General features: G+C 39.6%; 1 protein-coding gene across 1 annotated transcript in view; it reads left to right on the top strand.

Moving 5' to 3' along the window:
• Positions 1-8,436: 8,436 nt before the first annotated feature.
• bahd1 (bromo adjacent homology domain containing 1) overlaps positions 8,437-16,646 on the top strand; it is a 28,910-nt gene continuing 20,700 nt past the window's right edge. The window contains exon 1 of the mRNA XM_041971749.1: positions 8,437-8,768. The gene's annotated coding sequence lies outside the window, so the exon portion shown is untranslated. The remainder of the gene's footprint in view (positions 8,769-16,646) is intronic.

Below are 16,646 nucleotides of genomic sequence, written 5' to 3'. Positions count from 1 at the left end.
CTATAAATATACATATAAACATATATATCAATGCATGCATACAACAGAAAACATTGCACACAGAAAAATAGTCATTTATTTGAAAAAGAGTGTTTTTAAAAGAGATAGAAAAAGAAGTAACGACAAGCCTGCCTAACATTTAGAGGCAACTTGTTCCAAAGTCTCAGTGCCACTAATGTAAAAGCCTGATCCTCCTGTAGGATTGAATTATGTCCCAGATTCTGGACATATGGGATCCCCACTGGCTCCAGAATCTCATTCCGACAGGTCACGTCTATCAGTTAGGTGCAGTCATACATCTGTAACCCACACACATCTGGCAGCACCTAAATCAAAACAAGAGTGAATACCAAAGAACAATATTGTATGGGATTTTTATCAAAAGTAATAACTGGAGCACCATCAATGTGTATAACTGTGTTGCTCATTTCACAGAAGAACAAGTTACACCTTGTTGTGAAGGTGACTAATCCTGCTTTCCAACTATGTATAATACAACACACTAACATACTAACTAACATACATAACTGGTATTATTAAAATGAAGAAAAAAGCTACCAAACACAAATTTCCATGCTTTTTGTGCTCATTTTTTACTGTATGTTACATTATAATTACAGTGTGTCAGAAATACTGACATCGAGCTATAAAAATTGGCATAGCAAGTAGTGATGGTCATCAGTGGCCATAACTCTTCCTGACAAAAAGATTTTTTTATCTGCAAAATATTTTTTTATTTATGTATTTTTGTGATTTAGCTTTAGATTGAATATTCTAATTTTTCAAGCTTCTCCTTCCTCCATTTTGGATGGAAATTCATCAGATCTGTAAACGGCTAAAATCAGGAAAGTTGAGTCGGTGTCCAAAATGTTTTTGTACCAAAGAATTATCTTATAATTTTATTTTTTTAATATAGATATTTTTACTGTGCATCATATTTGGAGTTATTATGTTCAAAGGTAATATACTATAACTATTATATATGTATTCAGTGGAGTTAAATATTAAAATTGCATATTGCTTCTTAAATTTCATGAATTAAAAGGAATGAACAGCTCAGTCTTAAATCTTTCATCTTTAAAACTTAAATTACTTCTTTTGTTTTTGTTGTCATTCCTGCAGGATTTCCCATCCCTCTCTATAACCTGCAGCTGAAACTTCTTTGCCCGTCAGCTTTTATGATGATAGTGCCTTTGATCCATCTTCTGGCATTTCATCTCTGTCTGACTGATGTGCAAAACATTGTCTGCTTGGACTTTGACATGATTTCTCTGTCATACTCGGCTGTTTGTGATGACAACATGACAGCGTGCTGAAAGATTAACCTTTTTTATGGTTTGTTTTTTTATTCCTCAACCCTCCCATGAAGATAAAAGAGTGGAATTTAACATCTGGTAATGTAAAACGCTGGCTGTGCTCTCCCTGAAATATACCAGCATTTCTACTCCTGTAGAAAAAAACAGAAAAGGTTTGTCAACAAAACATACATGTTTCTATGGTCCCTCTGTAGCCAGTGAACATAGAGCGCCTTGTTTCCAGAAAAGGCAGAGGGGAGACAGCAATTCAGACAATGATGGAACTATCCGTTCATTTGAATAATACATGGGAGCTGTGTTTCAGTGTGGATTTTCCCCTCTGAGGAAATAAATCAGGATGAGACAGTATTATTGCTAAAACACTGAACTGGAATGAGACGATGTAGGTAAGAAAATTTATTTGGATATACCCTAAAATAATTCTGATTTGTTTCAGTAATTTTGTTTAGTTATTGACTGTAGAACAAAACTATGTTGTGATAATGTCAGGAAAACCTGCCTAAAATGGCAAAGACATAAAAAGTGTTCAGCAAACTAGAATCTGTCATAGATCGTGTAAGCGGTCTCTTTGCTACTTAAATAAAAAGGTTGAGTATGTGTTCAAACCAAGGTCTCTCAGTGTAAGCACTATTAATCAGAACTGAAATAAGCCTGTTATCATCTCTCATAATCATTTCTAGTAAGATGATGGCATAAACTGCCTAAATATCTGTGTTGTGACCTTTTAACTTGATCTCACGTTCCTTTCTCAGCTGGTGGGATTTGTTGAGCACTCATTAAGGTGCCACCGGTTGTTATCTTTGCAGTGGTCTAGCATCTCCATGACAACAGTGCAGACTCCGTCTTTTGATGAAGAATATGACAGCACGTTGAAAGTTGCTGCTAATAAGAGACCATGAGGTACTCAAGAGTATTTGATCTTATTAGAAACATACAGAATCACTGGGTTATGTTTTTGTCTTTTTTTCTATTGCCAAAAAGCTGGAAATGCTTATGTCACAAATAAAAATGTAACAGAAAACATAGGAAAAAAACAATTACCAGGCTAACATCCTTATGTTACCATGCTTTTGTTTGATAATCATGGAGGTGAGGCAGAGATGCTGCAGTATTGGGAGAACTATCACATGTTTGAAGACAGATTCTCAAAGTCAAATCATATCAGTTTCAATTAAGTGCACAATTCAAACCATTCAGACAATTAACCTGGGCATTTTCATTACAATTACACTGATTCAATGGTAACTTTGTCTCTTTCTAAATACTGACTACAAGGAAAAATTTTGTACTGAAAGGGCAAGTAGCTCATATCAAATCTCTGCTTGCACAGGAATTAAATAGTGAAAGTAGAGGCTAGGTGCTGTTAGTTAGATGCATTTGATTAATTAAAGTCAGGAGCTGTGTACACCTTTATAAAAGCTGATGTTTTGTCAGTTTGCTGGTTTGGAACTTTCATGTGTATGTAAACACAGTACCATGAAGGAAAACAATAACAACAATATTAAAGAAGCAGTTGTTTAAGGTCATGGCAGGACAGTTAGGAAAAAGACTCAACAGGTATGCTTTGTTTTTTTTTCCAAATGGTTACATGAGAAACTCTGTAAATCAATCTGAAAAGAACATTACAACACTGCTTTGTGTGAATGTGTGAATTTTGAAAATAAAATAGAAGCCATCTGAAACAATGTGATTTGACCGTGCAAAACCAAAGTGGAGATGCTTAATAATGCACAGCACCATGTTTTGTGAAACCAAACACAGCATATCAGCTCAAACGCCTCATGCCAACTATCAAGCACAGTGGTGGAGGGGTGATGATTTGGGCCCATATGACCTGGACACCTTGCAGTCATTGAGTCAACCATCAGTTCCTCTGTATACCAAAGTATTCTAGGCAAAGCAATTCAAGGCAAGTTTATTTGTATAACAATTCAACGACAGGGTGATTCGAAGTGCTTTACAGAATACAAGAAGCAAAATTTAACATTAAAAACAAGGAAAAGGAAATGAAAGAAAATGAAAACATGATCAAGTTAAAAAATTCAAGCTGAAAAGAAACAGGTGCAGATTTGGACTTTTTTAAATAAAGACTAGTGAAATGCATCAGAGAACAGGTGGGGCCTTTAACCTGGATTTAAATAAACTGAGTGTTCCAGCTGATCTGAGGGTTTCTGGGAGTTTGTTCCAGACATGTGGAGCATAGAAGCTGAATGCAGCTTCTCCATGTCTGGTTCTGACTCTGGGAACTGATAAGAAACTGGATCCAGATGACCTGAGGATTCTGTTAGGTTCATACTGGGTCAAGAGGTCACTGATGTATTTTGGTCCTAAACCATTCAGAGCTTTATAGACCAGCAGCAGAACTTTAAATTCTATTCTCTGACGAACAGGCAGCCAGTGTAAAGACCTCAGAGCTGGACTGATGTGGTCCACTTTCTTGGTCTTAGTGAGGACTCCAGCAGCAGAGTTCTGAATAAGTTGTGTCTAATTGAATTTTTAGGTATAAACACTGTTACAATAATCAAGCCGACTAAAGATGAACTAGTTTTTCCAAGTCTTGCTGAAAAATCAGATCTTTTACTCTAGATATATTCTTGAGGTGATTGTAGGCTGACTTTGGGATTCCCTTAATGTGTTTTTCAAAGTTTAGGTCTGAGTCCATCAGCACACCTAGATTTCTGGCCTGGTTGGTGGATTTTAGGTGTACAGATTGAAACTCTGTGGTGATATTTACTCGTTCCTTTTGGCTCCAAAGACAATCACCTCTGTTTTGTTTTTGTTTAACTGAAGAAAGTTCAGACACATCCAGTCATTAATCTCATCAATGCATTTATCAAGAGCCTGCACAGGGCCTCGGTCTCCTGGTAACATTGTAATATATATCTGTGTGTCATCGACATAGCTTTGGTAACTAATTTTGTTTTTCTTTATGACCTGTGCCAGTGGGAGCATGTAGATGTTAAACAGAAGAGGCCCCAGAATGTAGCCTTGGGGAATCTTGTCTGCTCAGGTGTAAAGTTACCTAATGACACATAGTACTTTCCGTTCTCTAAATGCATTTTAAGCCAATGTAGTGCAGCGCCAGAGAGGTCCACCCAGTTCTCCAGTCATTTGAGTAATATATTGTGGTCAACTGTTCTAGAGTCAGATGTAAAGAGTCCATCGGATGTCCACATCTGTAGGACAGCTAAAGGTTGGTCAAAACTGGACTATGCAATGAGACAATGATCCCATTACAGCAGCAAGCCTACAACAGAATGGTTGAAAAAGAAAAGAACAAAGATGTTGCAGTGACCCAGGTTCAGACCCCAACCTGATTGAAATGCTGTGGTACAGCCTTAAAACAAATACCCTCAAATCTTAATGAACTGAAGCAATGTTGTAAAGATAAACAAGACAAACATTTCTCCAAGTTATAGCGGCTAATGGTAGTTCTAAAAGCTGCTGAATACTTGAGTGTACTAAGCTTTTCACACACCCCTCTGCATTTTTGCTTAGTTTTTCCAGTAAATATTACCACAGTCTGTATATTGTGTTGTTCATGAGGTTGTAATTTAGCTAATTGTATGATCTGGTTAGGACTGAGCTGCACCTTATTGTGGTGCAAAACTTTGTGCATCCCAAAGATCCTTTAGCTATGTTGTTGACCCTGGTGGGGTCACCCATGGCAAACAGTTCTCTGTGGGCAAGACCAAACCAAGCATGCCTTAGCAACCCCTGTGATTCATAAAAGCATTGGAACCAAGTTTCCCTTGCCCAGATGCGGGTTGTCGGAGCCCCCCACTGGAGCCAGACCTGAGGGTGGGGCACTGAGTCAAGTGCCCAGTGGCTGGGCCTCCGGGACCCAGAAATTACTCCCCTGATTGAAATCTGAGTGATGTTTCATTACTATACTTCTGTGATTTTCACAGACTGTCCAAAAAGAAGTCCATTTTCAGGCATAAGAGTGTCCATATGTGCACTTTGCACTAAGACACTCTAGACCACAGTTCAATGATTGACTTTGTAGTCACATCGTCTGACTTGCAGCTTTATGTTTTGGCACTCCTAATGAAGAGAGGGGTGGAGCTGTCAACTGACTGAAATGGTAAGAAAGGAGGCCCGTCAGGCCTGCCAGGCCCAAACGTGTTGTGAGAGTCTGCTGGGAATGTCTGGCAGAGTCCCTTGTGAGAAAGAGCTGCGGCTTCCACCTCAGGCACGGCTTCAACATTCCACGAGTGAGGCGGGGGACAATGATTCCGAGTGGACTGAGTTCTGTGCCTCCGTTGTTAAAGCAGCCAACGGGACCTGTGACTGTAAGGTCGTCAGTGCCATTAATCCCCAAGATTAATGGCACTGACAGAGAGGGGGCAGAGAGGGATGTTGTAAAGCTGAAGGAGTCCTATCAAGCCTTTTTGGCCTGTGGGACTCTGGAAGCAGCTGACCGGTACTGGCAGTCTAAGTAGAATGCAGCTCTGGTGGTCCCAAAAGACTGTCCTCTGTCTGCAATTTTCACTGAGGCAAAAACTCGCACATGTGAGGAGTTCGGAGAGGTAATGGAGACTCAATTTCGGACTGCTACGAGGAGATTTCTGGTCCACCATCTGACGGCTCAGGAGGAGGAAGTAGTGCACTATCAACGTTGTGTACGTTGACCTTGATTCAGAACATTCTGGGTCAGTGGAAGGAATACTTCGAGGACTTCCTCACTGCTGAGGTTGCTGAGGTGATTAAAAAGCTCTTCAGTGGCAGGGCTGCAGGGAAGGATGAGATCCACCCGGAGTTCCTTTGTTGACATGCCTCTGCAGCATTGTGTCGATATTGAGATTGTACCCCTGGACTGACAGACTGGGGTGGGGGTCTCTCTCTTAAAGAAGAGGAACCGGTGTACTCCAACTACAGGGGGGGTCACACTCCTCAGCCTCCCTGGTAAGGTCTATTCTGGTGTCCTGGAGATGAGGGTCCGTCGGATAGACAAACACCAGACTGAGGAGGAGCAGTGTGGTTTTCGTCGCGATTGTAGAACAGTGGCCCAGCTCTACATCATCTTCAGGCTCTTAGAGGGGGCATGGGAGTTTGCCCAACCAGTCTGCATGTGCTTGGAGAAAGTGTTTGAGCATGTCCTCTAGTATGGGCTCAATATTAAATCATAGAGATTTTACAGTTGTAAATGAATGTTTGCAAATAGTTTTAGAGTTTGCATCTGTAAATCAAGCTTGTCACCCTGTAAAAACAATCTGCCTGGAAAATTCAAGTTTGCAGATGTGCAGAAAGGATTTGTATGGTTGTAAAAAAGATTTATATTTGTGAAAATAAAAATAAAGTTCTTTTGCGAAAACCCTGTTCACAGATGCGAAGCACAAAACTGCATGCGAGTCTGCAGCGGTGCGGAAGGGCAGGAAGCAGTCTGCTTTCTGATTGGACAGTTTGATTAGTCACTATCCAATCAGATAGAAGTGTAAAGACTTCAGGCAGATTGTTTTTACAGGATGATAAGCTTGATTTACAGATGCAAACTCTGAAACTATTTGCAAATATTCATTTACAACTGCAAAATCTTTATGACTTAATATTGAGCCCATACCCTAGGGACTCCTATGGGTGGTGCTCCGGGAGAAAAAGTACCAGACCCCCTTGTGCAAGCTGTCCGGTCCCTGTACAACTGGTGCCAGAGCTTGGTCTGCACTGCCGGCAGTAAGTCAGATTTGGTCCCAGTGAGGGTTGGACTCTACCAAGGCTGCAATCGTTGTAGCAATTTGCAGCCGAGTGTGAAGCAGTTGGGATGAGAATCAGCACCTCCAAATCCGAGATCATGGTCTTCAGCCAGAAATGGGGGAGTGTCTGCTCTGGGTCGGTAATGAGGACCTACGCCAAGTGGAGGAGTTCAAGTATCTTGGGGTCTTGATCACAAGTGAGGAAAGATGGACAGGGAGATTGACAGGCGAATTGGTGCAGTGTCTGCAGTGATGAGTTTCCTCCGCAGGGTGGCTGGGCTCTCCCTTACAGATAGGGGATAGTAGAGACTGTTCTCTGCAACAAAAGGAACCAGATGAGGTGGGTCGGGCATTTGGTCAGGATGCCTGAGGTAAGTAGGTGAGGTATTCTGAGCATGTCTCACCAAGAGGAGACCCCGGGAAAGATCCAGGACATGCTGGAGGGACTACCTCTCTCAGAGAATGCTGTCAGCCTTGTTGGCCAAGCATCCCCATTTCTAATCTTCCAAGTCGCAATGTTATCTTGTGGTGTGGGAACATGCTGGCAATTCGATTGGATCACCTTGTCTCATCTAAAAACAATAACACAACACACTCTGGGTTTAAACTCTGTCAGTTATTGCTCATCATTAAGCAAGACGGACTTCTCCCTTCAAACAGACATACAATCTGAATACATGAAAAAAGGCTGTCAGCGCTGAGATATTTAAGTCTGAAGTTTATGCAACTTTAGTTGATATTAAATATTTTCTTTTACATACAGGCTACATGAATTGAGAATGAAAGTCTACTTCACAGAAATACAGCTCCTTTATTATGGGATATAAAAAATTACTGGAAGTATTGCAATATTATACCTAATATATACTGTATATATATATATATATATAGTTTTTCACTTTTAACATTACGTGGCAGCTTATTAACTATTATCTAATGTCTGTTTATGCTGCATTGGTCTGCATTTGATTAGTTTTCCTTAATAAAAATGCAGCTGCTTTCATTTTTATTTTGCGATATTATTGTTGAGAATAAACATTTAGGAAATCGAAGGGAAGCCGGGAAGAACTATTAATAATCATTACTCAAATGTATTTTTGTGTAGTTTAATCTAAAAAGAAACTCATAATGTCTTAAAAGAGGAGAGACATTACTCCTACACCATATCAGATGGGCCAGAGGTGTCAAAATACAGATCCTTCGTCCTGTCTTCAACACCTAAGCCCCGCCTGTCAGGGTTAATACTAGTGTCAAAAGAATGGGACTTAAAGTCATTAACTAGGTGAAAGCCATCTGTCAAGCACAGTGGGGCTGCTGCTGGGGTCGGTGACATGTGGACGGCACGTCCGTGGCCCTTTAAGAAACTCCATGTTTTCGCTACATGATGCGTCAACATAAAAAGCGGATGATGCTGTTATGTAAAAACATGCCGAAGTGAGTCGTAGTTTGCAGGAGCTCTGCAGCGTGCCTCACACGTCTCGACTTATTTTAAACTCCACTGTTGTAGTTTTAAGGGTACCGAGTGGACATTTTTACGCGTAGCGCGTGGAGCAGCGCAGTTTGAAGTGGGAGAGAAAGAAAAAAAGAGCTTCAACCGATCAACTCAACATGAGTCGCCCTCTGCACGGTTTTCCTCCTTCACTTGCGGGAAGCGTACTACACCTGACGCATCTCTCTCTCCCCCTCTGGATCTGATCTTTTTTTTTTCTTTCCTTTAAAAAAAATCGTCTCAACTGGGTTATTATCCATCTACGACGCGGTAAGATACAAAAGCTCTCAACTCTTATCACATCTCAGGCAAAACTGAAAGTGTCGATCAGGACAGGATTGAGCCGATGAGGCAGCTCTAGCTGGAAAAATGTCTCAGCCACAGACAGATACGCCGATCTTTTCTTTTTCTGCTTGCCATCTGTGAGCCTCAAAAGCAACTTTTAGACATCTTTTGTGTCTGTTGTCACTCGCGTGCTGGTGGCACTTGGTATTTATCGCCGGAGCCTCGTCTGTGAGACTCCAGCTCGTGACCGGAGAAAATGTCACACAAGCAGCTTCAGCTCGATTCAGCTGCGGAGTTTTTGTTAGTCGGTTTTGCTCTTAAAAGATTGCTGTGAGAAAACGAAATGAAAATACCTGTTATCTAAGAGAATATAGGCTACTTTTGTTTTATTTGAATGAGAAGCTGACGCAGTTAAACTGTCTGATAACTGAAACATCCACAATTCTGTGATACTTGAACAGTAAGCTTGAAATCTGTTTAAGTTTGCGGTATAAATCCGCCGCAAAAGTTCTTCAAATGAATTGTTTGCTATAGGAACTGTAACACAAAACTAACTTCTTTCTGCTTTCATAAAACACGCTTTTAAAACTGTTGTTTAGTTTTGCAGGACAAATACTTGTAAATAATACATCATACAAATGGAAATTTAAAGAATTAAATATGTATTTTATCAGTAAGTCGAATTTACTTTAGTAAAAGATACTTTCTCTTGCTGTAAAAGGCCACTGGCTTAAACATGACATGCAAGTTGCCTGGTTAGTTCCTCTGTTAATGGTGTTTGTGAACCAAAAAAAAAAAAAAAAAAAAAAAAACATCAGACAATGGAGCTCCAGTTTTTGTAGACGATGGTAGGCTTGTGTGCAGTCTGTTCTCCTAAACGGACCTTGACGTGGCTGTCATAGCAGCAATGCTGAACAGAAAGGCACTGCCCACACTATAAAGCTGGATATCAGTCCTGGATATAATCCCATTATTTCTGATGAACTGTTCAGCCTTGTGGCCACACAGAGCGAGGGAGAAACACAATGACTTCCCAGCTGTCTCAGAGGAGACAATACTTCAGATACAGGCCACATGTGGTCAGAGGAAGGGTGCAAGACTATATGCACAATGCTCAATACAATAGTTGTAGAGCCTTGTGCTTATTGTTCTCCTCATGCTTATTAAATCTAAGCCATTTTTTTACTAGTTAAACAGGTTTTCCAAATATGAAAATTAAATGCCACCCCGCAGCTTCACAGGAAACACTGACGGGTCCTTTTTTCCAAAACATCACACTCTGCGGGGGACTAGTGTGATCATAATCACACAGTAGTCCCCCCACAGCGTGATGTTAAACATTATCTAACACAACTCATAGTTTGTCAGGCTTCATTTCAGTGAGCGCTGTTCTTTTTTTTTTCTTTCATTATTTACTTTTGTAGAGTTTGTCCTTGTTTGTTGTTACATGACTTCCATCTTTTCCAGTAGCTTCAGCTACAAGTCAGCTCATAGTGGTGACTGCATTTGACCACGCTGCTGCTGTTTGAGTATCTTAAATGTAGAGAATCCCACAAGGCTAACTTTTTATTTCCCTTGTAATCCCATCGCCTCTCAGACCAAACCCACACTTGTGATTTAATGCTTTTAAACTAGATTATTTTGTGGTATGAAATCAACACCCTAAAGCTTGAATCTGGAAAGTTCTGGAGCCCTGAGGCAGATGCTTACAGCACCCTGCAGGTGATCCTGCCTTAGGTGAAATATTTGAGAGAGATTCTCATGGATTAATTAATTGGGTCAGTTTTTTGCCATCGCGAGACAATTGATACAGGATAATTTTTTACATTAAGACCATCAATTATAAATTCTTTCATAAGAAAGACATGCATGATTATCTGAAAATATTTAGCTAGTTGGTGTATGACTGTGTATATATAATATCTCAGGTATAAACATTGTATGTCTACAAATAAATCAGACCCTTTGCTGTTGAAATAACTGAAAACTTGTTTGTCAAAGCTGATGAAGTCGGACATCATCATCATTGTTCTGTCATCTTTTAAAAATATTCATTAAATGACCATAGTTAAACTGTGGGTGTTCTACCTTTTACTTATTAAAAAAAATCAATATCTGCTCTTAGCTATGAGGGTTAAAAATAAGACGATACTAAAATAATTGCTAATTAATTGTAATCATGGTAACCTGGTCAAATAATCATGATATTGATTTGTGGTCATATCATCCAGCCCTACACAGAACTATTTAGAATCTTTTTTTCCCCCCCTTATAGATAAAATCCAGTCCAAGAAATCAAAGGCGACCAAAAACATTAAAAACTGAAAATAAAAATGAAAGTAAGAAAACTGAAACACTTTTTTTTTTTTTTTTTTACATATTTGTTTTTGGTGATCCTGCTTAAATTCTCTTGCTTGCAGGTTAAAGACATTATTACAATTTGTACTAAAATATAAGAAGTTTTCCTTTGCACACAGTTTCCCTGTCCACCAAATGTCTAAAAAAAAGTCATTGTGGTAGTTTTTCTTAGCCTCAGTTTTTGAACTGTTGGAGAAATAAAATGCTTCAGGAGTTCATGCTGAGTTGTATTTGTAACTCTGGTCTGAATGAGCAGCAAAACTTGTCTCGCAGGATAAAGCTTGCTGTATAGCTTTGGTCCTCTAAAAGTCATTAGCCAGCCTCTCTCTCTCTCTCTCTCTGTTTCCCTGACTCACCCTGGCGTGGTGCCGAGACACAGCTGTGAAAATTACAGGTCTGTTTCATGGAAACAGAGAAGAAGAAGAGGCAGGGCTGGTGTGGAGAGAAAGAGAAGGAGACCCACAGACTGGCCTCAGCTGTCCACCAGTAAACAGCTGCGGTGGATGTGGAGCTTTCAGAGCCAGGGTCTTGCTCATTTCTGACACACACTAGGATCGTTTACATGGGGTGGGATTGTGTGTGTGTGTTTTATGTTGTTTTGGCTTTAGCCAAACAGAACAGAAGCTCATAGTGTGACTGACAAACGTCAGGCTCCTGCAGTGAAAAGCACATGGCACCAAGCGTCCTTCAGTTTGGCAGATGCTAAAAGGATGACTGAGGCCCTGGCAGGTGGGCAGGAGGGGCCACCATCCCCCCTTCACTCCTTTAGCTGGGCTCAAAATCCAGTGACAGGCCTCCTCTATCAGAGAGTCATTGTTCATGATGATGACAAGAATCTCTCACAGTCTCCATTCACAGTGCCACAGCATCTCAATCCATCACTCTCTTGTCTTCTGCCTCCCTCATTTGTCGCTGTCTCTCACACATTCTGTTAATTTTTCTTCCCCTTGTTGCTACCTGCTCTCGCAGGAAGTCCATGTCAAACTTCTGTGTATCTCAGAGGAGCTGTCAAGCAAAGAAAAACACAAGGCTGAATGAGGGAGGTTGTAAAAAAAAAAGAAAATATCAGCGCTTGTGATTTCTACTGAGTTTGACTTTTCTCTCGCTCAGTGAGATGTGAGGTGTGAGATCCTCTCCCCTCTTTCTCGTCTCTCTGGTGCTTCCCTTCGATTTATCTGAATTCAGTCTTCATCACTGTCTCTCTTTCTAGTTCCCGTTTCTCTCTCTCTCTCTCTCTCTCTCTCTCTCTCTCTCTCTCTCTCTCTCTTGCAAGTCAGGCTGTCTGGCATCTTGCCGGGTCTCTTTGAAGAGGAACAGTAGAAGCAGATAATTACGCTTCCTGTCCTGTATCTGCTCTGTAGTGCTGAACTGTCATCTGTACATCTGTAGACTACATGCTGAAGCTGGCAAATGGCTCACTGCCTGTTCTGCTGTGTAGCAAACTTACGGTTTTAAGCTTGATGTGTTTCTCTGTTTTCATCACAAATTGTCTTTTTGAAGTTGTGCTTTGACTCTACACGTGTGCAGTTAAGCTGCTTTAGTGTAATCAGTCTGCTAAAGGCTCACATCAACATCCACTTTCACATACTATGCGCCTTCGCTGCCTCAGGTTTCATCTGTGGTCTGGCCTCCTTATTAAGCCACAAAATGTTCACGTCTTTTTTAACATTAAATTTCTAATTCTGCATCTCTGTATTTCCTTATTGCTAACAGACATTGGGCAGATTAACCCCAAAACAAACATCTTTTATGATTGCATTATCACAAAATCAAACTGGCCATGTGTCCCAATCAGCCATGCATGACATAAACATTTCATTTTTTTTACACCGTACACAGAAAACCCTTGTTGACCATGCAGTGTTCCGCCAATCAGTGAGGCTGTTTGCACCACATATAAACATGCATCCTGGGTGAAAGTTGAAAAGCTCTGTTTATGTGTCTTTTTTCAGCAGATGTGTGCAAATTGCAGCAGATCTGAGATATGTTTTATGTTTAAACACATAATATTATCGTTCAGGTCACCAGGTTTAATTTGTGATGTTGCATGAATGTGACCAGACTCTTATGCTGGTGTCTTACATGTTGCCCTCAGCAGTTTGTGTGTGAAGTCAACTGTATGTCTTATTTTCATGTAGACTGACTGAAGACAGGTTATAATACAGGGTGTAAACTTGGAGCTGTCCACTTGGGATCAGATCTTCAAAGGTGGACATTAAAACTAGAAATGCAGCCTCATGATAAGATGCTGAAGTGGTTAAAAGGGGTAAAAGAGCCTGAGTGACCTCAGTGAATCATTTCTGTACTTTGTGATTTATCATACTGAAAACAAATATAGCTTTAAAAATAGAAAAGCGCTTCCTCTTCTACTGTATTCTAAAGGCAATCTGTCCTCGTGCTGCTTTGTTGAGAAAAAATATAAAAAATTCTCATGAAACCATTATTGCATACTGGCCATCTGTGCACCATTTTCTGTCCAAACACTGCAGAACAAACAAACAAAAATGTATGCAATGAAAGGCTAATTTTTCCCCATTTTCTGTCTTTACCAAAGTCTGTATGAAAAAGGACCAGCTACAGCACAACTTTTAAATCTCTCTATATCTCTTAGTTTTGTTTCTGTATCATTAAGCAACAAATAATGGCACACTTTTTAAAGACATTTTTATGTCTCATTGTAAGATCTTTGTCTCATTTCACATCATTTTGTTTCATTTTTTTAAGATAAATCAAACAGTGAAACTGCGAGTCCAGTGGATTTATTTGGTGTAGCTCCAGCTTCTACCCGATACCAGAGCAAATAAACCTGAAACATATCAGCAATAACAGACCTATATATTTAATTTTTTTGTGAATTATTACAACAAATTGGGCAATAAATATAGTTTTTGCTCAGAAGTTATTTATTGACCAACATTATTAATAAATACGTTTATCCCTTGAACAGATAGTACTTCAAGCCTAACAGTACATCTACTTTTGCTCAGTTTTTTGTATTTTTTATTACCATTTGACATGTTTTATAATGTTAAACTAATGTTTCACCTTTTGAATGTTTGCAGTAAGGTCAAAGTTAAACATGGAGCCAAAAGTTTAGTTTTTATTTGAACCAATTTAGACATAAGCCTTTGTTTTAAACTACCCTTAAACAACCTTAAATAACCCTTAAAGTGAAAATTGACAACCTAAATTTTGAGCTTTTATTGTTTCATTAAATGAACTACTTTACTCCCTATGTTTTGTCATCTTTACGAAAAGGAAAAAAATAGTTTGTGTTTAAAATTGTTATCTGCGTCAGTCCAGGCTTGAACTGTAAAATGATATATATGTCACTCCAGATTATAATGGATTAAAGCAAAATGAAAGAGGGTAACTGTGTTAAATAAGTGCCACTTTTTGAGGAAAGATGTTTATTTGGTGACTTATAGTTAAACAATAATGTCCGTTCCACAACATCCAGCCGACAGGATTGTAACATTAACTATTGGTCACTACTTAAAGACTGTTTATGTTTACTGCAGTTAAAAAATAGCCTTATTTTTAAGGTTTTAAATGCAATGTTAAGAGTCAAAGAAAGCATTTTTCTGTGTATATACAAGTCCAAGATCATGTTTTATTTATATAGTTAAACTTTTACCTTTGGCTGGTGCTGATGCTGTGGAAACCCGAAGATGGCTGGTCTGTAGACTCTTCAGGCAGGAGCAGGCGGAGTGGGAGATCAATAAAGTATTACAGTGTTATTTCACTCTCCGCTGTGCCATCGCTCTACCTTCACAATGAAAAATTCATCATTGTCAGTAAACATCTCCTGAGATAAGAGTTTCTGGGGCAGGCTTTTGTCAAATACAGATGGAAGACCAGTTTGGAGACATCTGAGATGGAAATGTTGTGGAGCATGACGTTGAAGAGAAATACAGCTGGTTAAAAAGGGGGAGAAGAGTATTCTCACTTTGATAATTTACACTAAACAGATTTACACTTATTGGTTGGAAAATGTTTGGTTTATTATGTTTTTAAAGGAGTTGCATAATATTTTCAAAATGATAATGTGTGAAATGACTGTGGGACGTCACTGCTGTTAACTCACTGCTCTGCAGCATTATTTACTGAATGCAACAGGCAGCTGTTTACTGGGGAAAAACTTTAAAAATCTACTGCGCAACCACAGCCCTGACATTATGTGGTGTGGCTTCATTTAAATACACAAATTCCTGCATGAGATGGACTAGTGTTTGTGTGGACTAAACAAGCACATGTAAACAGAGCAGGTATCTGTCTGGAGAATTCAATGTGAAAGAGTGCATGTTAACAAATTTATATTTTTTCTGTTTAACATTGTATTTTAACTTTTTTGATGAAATATGTGGGTGATCTTAAATAGCTGGAACACTGATATGAGCACAGAACCCGTCATCGATAGTTCTCTATGAGATGGAAACGCTTAAGATTTAGGATCGGACGTAAATCTCCAGACATTGTCTGAAGCTGGTTTGTGAAAATGGCATATGCTGCTCACTCTTTGCCAAACCACAAAATAGATGGATAGATGCTCTTATTGATCCCAAAGCTGGGAAATTAGGGGTTGCAGCAGCACGCATTGGCGCAAAAGACTTAGATAAAAACAAAGTAGAGCAGCAAAACAAACATACAAATCTATAGATCGGATAATAAAATATACAAATGTATGTACAATGTATACAAATCGACAGAGCAAGAGAAAATAAGTAAGAAGAATAGGCTATAGAAGTATATTAATTAAGGATGTGCAAAATCGAATGGAAGAAAAATGATGTGCAAACCAAAATGGAATTTAGAAAGCAGAATAAAATGGTAAGTGGATAAAAGCAGCAGGTAAAGCCTGGTGTCTAAGCAGCTCTTCCCTGTTTGCCAGAGCTGACATATTGAACAGAGTGATGGAAAGTGGCTGGAAAGATTTCCAGTATGTGTCCGTACGACAGCGGAGCGTCTCAGTCTGTTAGAGAAGGAGCTCCACTGTCTGCCCAGTGTGTGGTGGAGAGGATAGTTGGGGTTATCCATGATGGAAACCAGTTTGTTCAGCGACCTCCTCTCCACCACAGTTTGAAAAACTCTCCAGTTTGTACTCAGTGACGGAGCCAGCCTTCTTTATATGCTTGTTCAGTCTGTTAGTGTTGCTGGCTCTGATGCTGCTTCTCCAGCGTACAGCGGCTAAGAAAAGCACACTGGAGACGACAGACTGATGAAAGATCTCCAACATTTTGCCACAGACATCAAAGAATCTGAGCCATCTCAAGAGGTAAAGCCTGCTCATTAAGAGTTAATTTGCTTGTAAACATAAATTTAAGGGAGCATTAAGCTGCTAAGAAGACAAATATTTATCTCTGGGTTCTTGGAGAACAAAAACTGAGCTGAAACAAGAGGAATTTTTTTCCAGAGTGTCAGAAATTCACTTTTGAGTAAATGTTTTACAGCAGTTATCACCAACTCCTGGTGTCCTGCAGATGTTGGATGTTTCCCTGTAGCAAA

The sequence above is a fragment of the Melanotaenia boesemani genome, chromosome 20, assembly GCF_017639745.1.
Source record: "Melanotaenia boesemani isolate fMelBoe1 chromosome 20, fMelBoe1.pri, whole genome shotgun sequence".
In the NCBI taxonomy this organism is placed as follows: domain Eukaryota; kingdom Metazoa; phylum Chordata; class Actinopteri; order Atheriniformes; family Melanotaeniidae; genus Melanotaenia; species Melanotaenia boesemani.
Note: the sequence above shows the minus strand (reverse complement) of the source record. Positions and strands in the feature narration are given on the sequence as shown.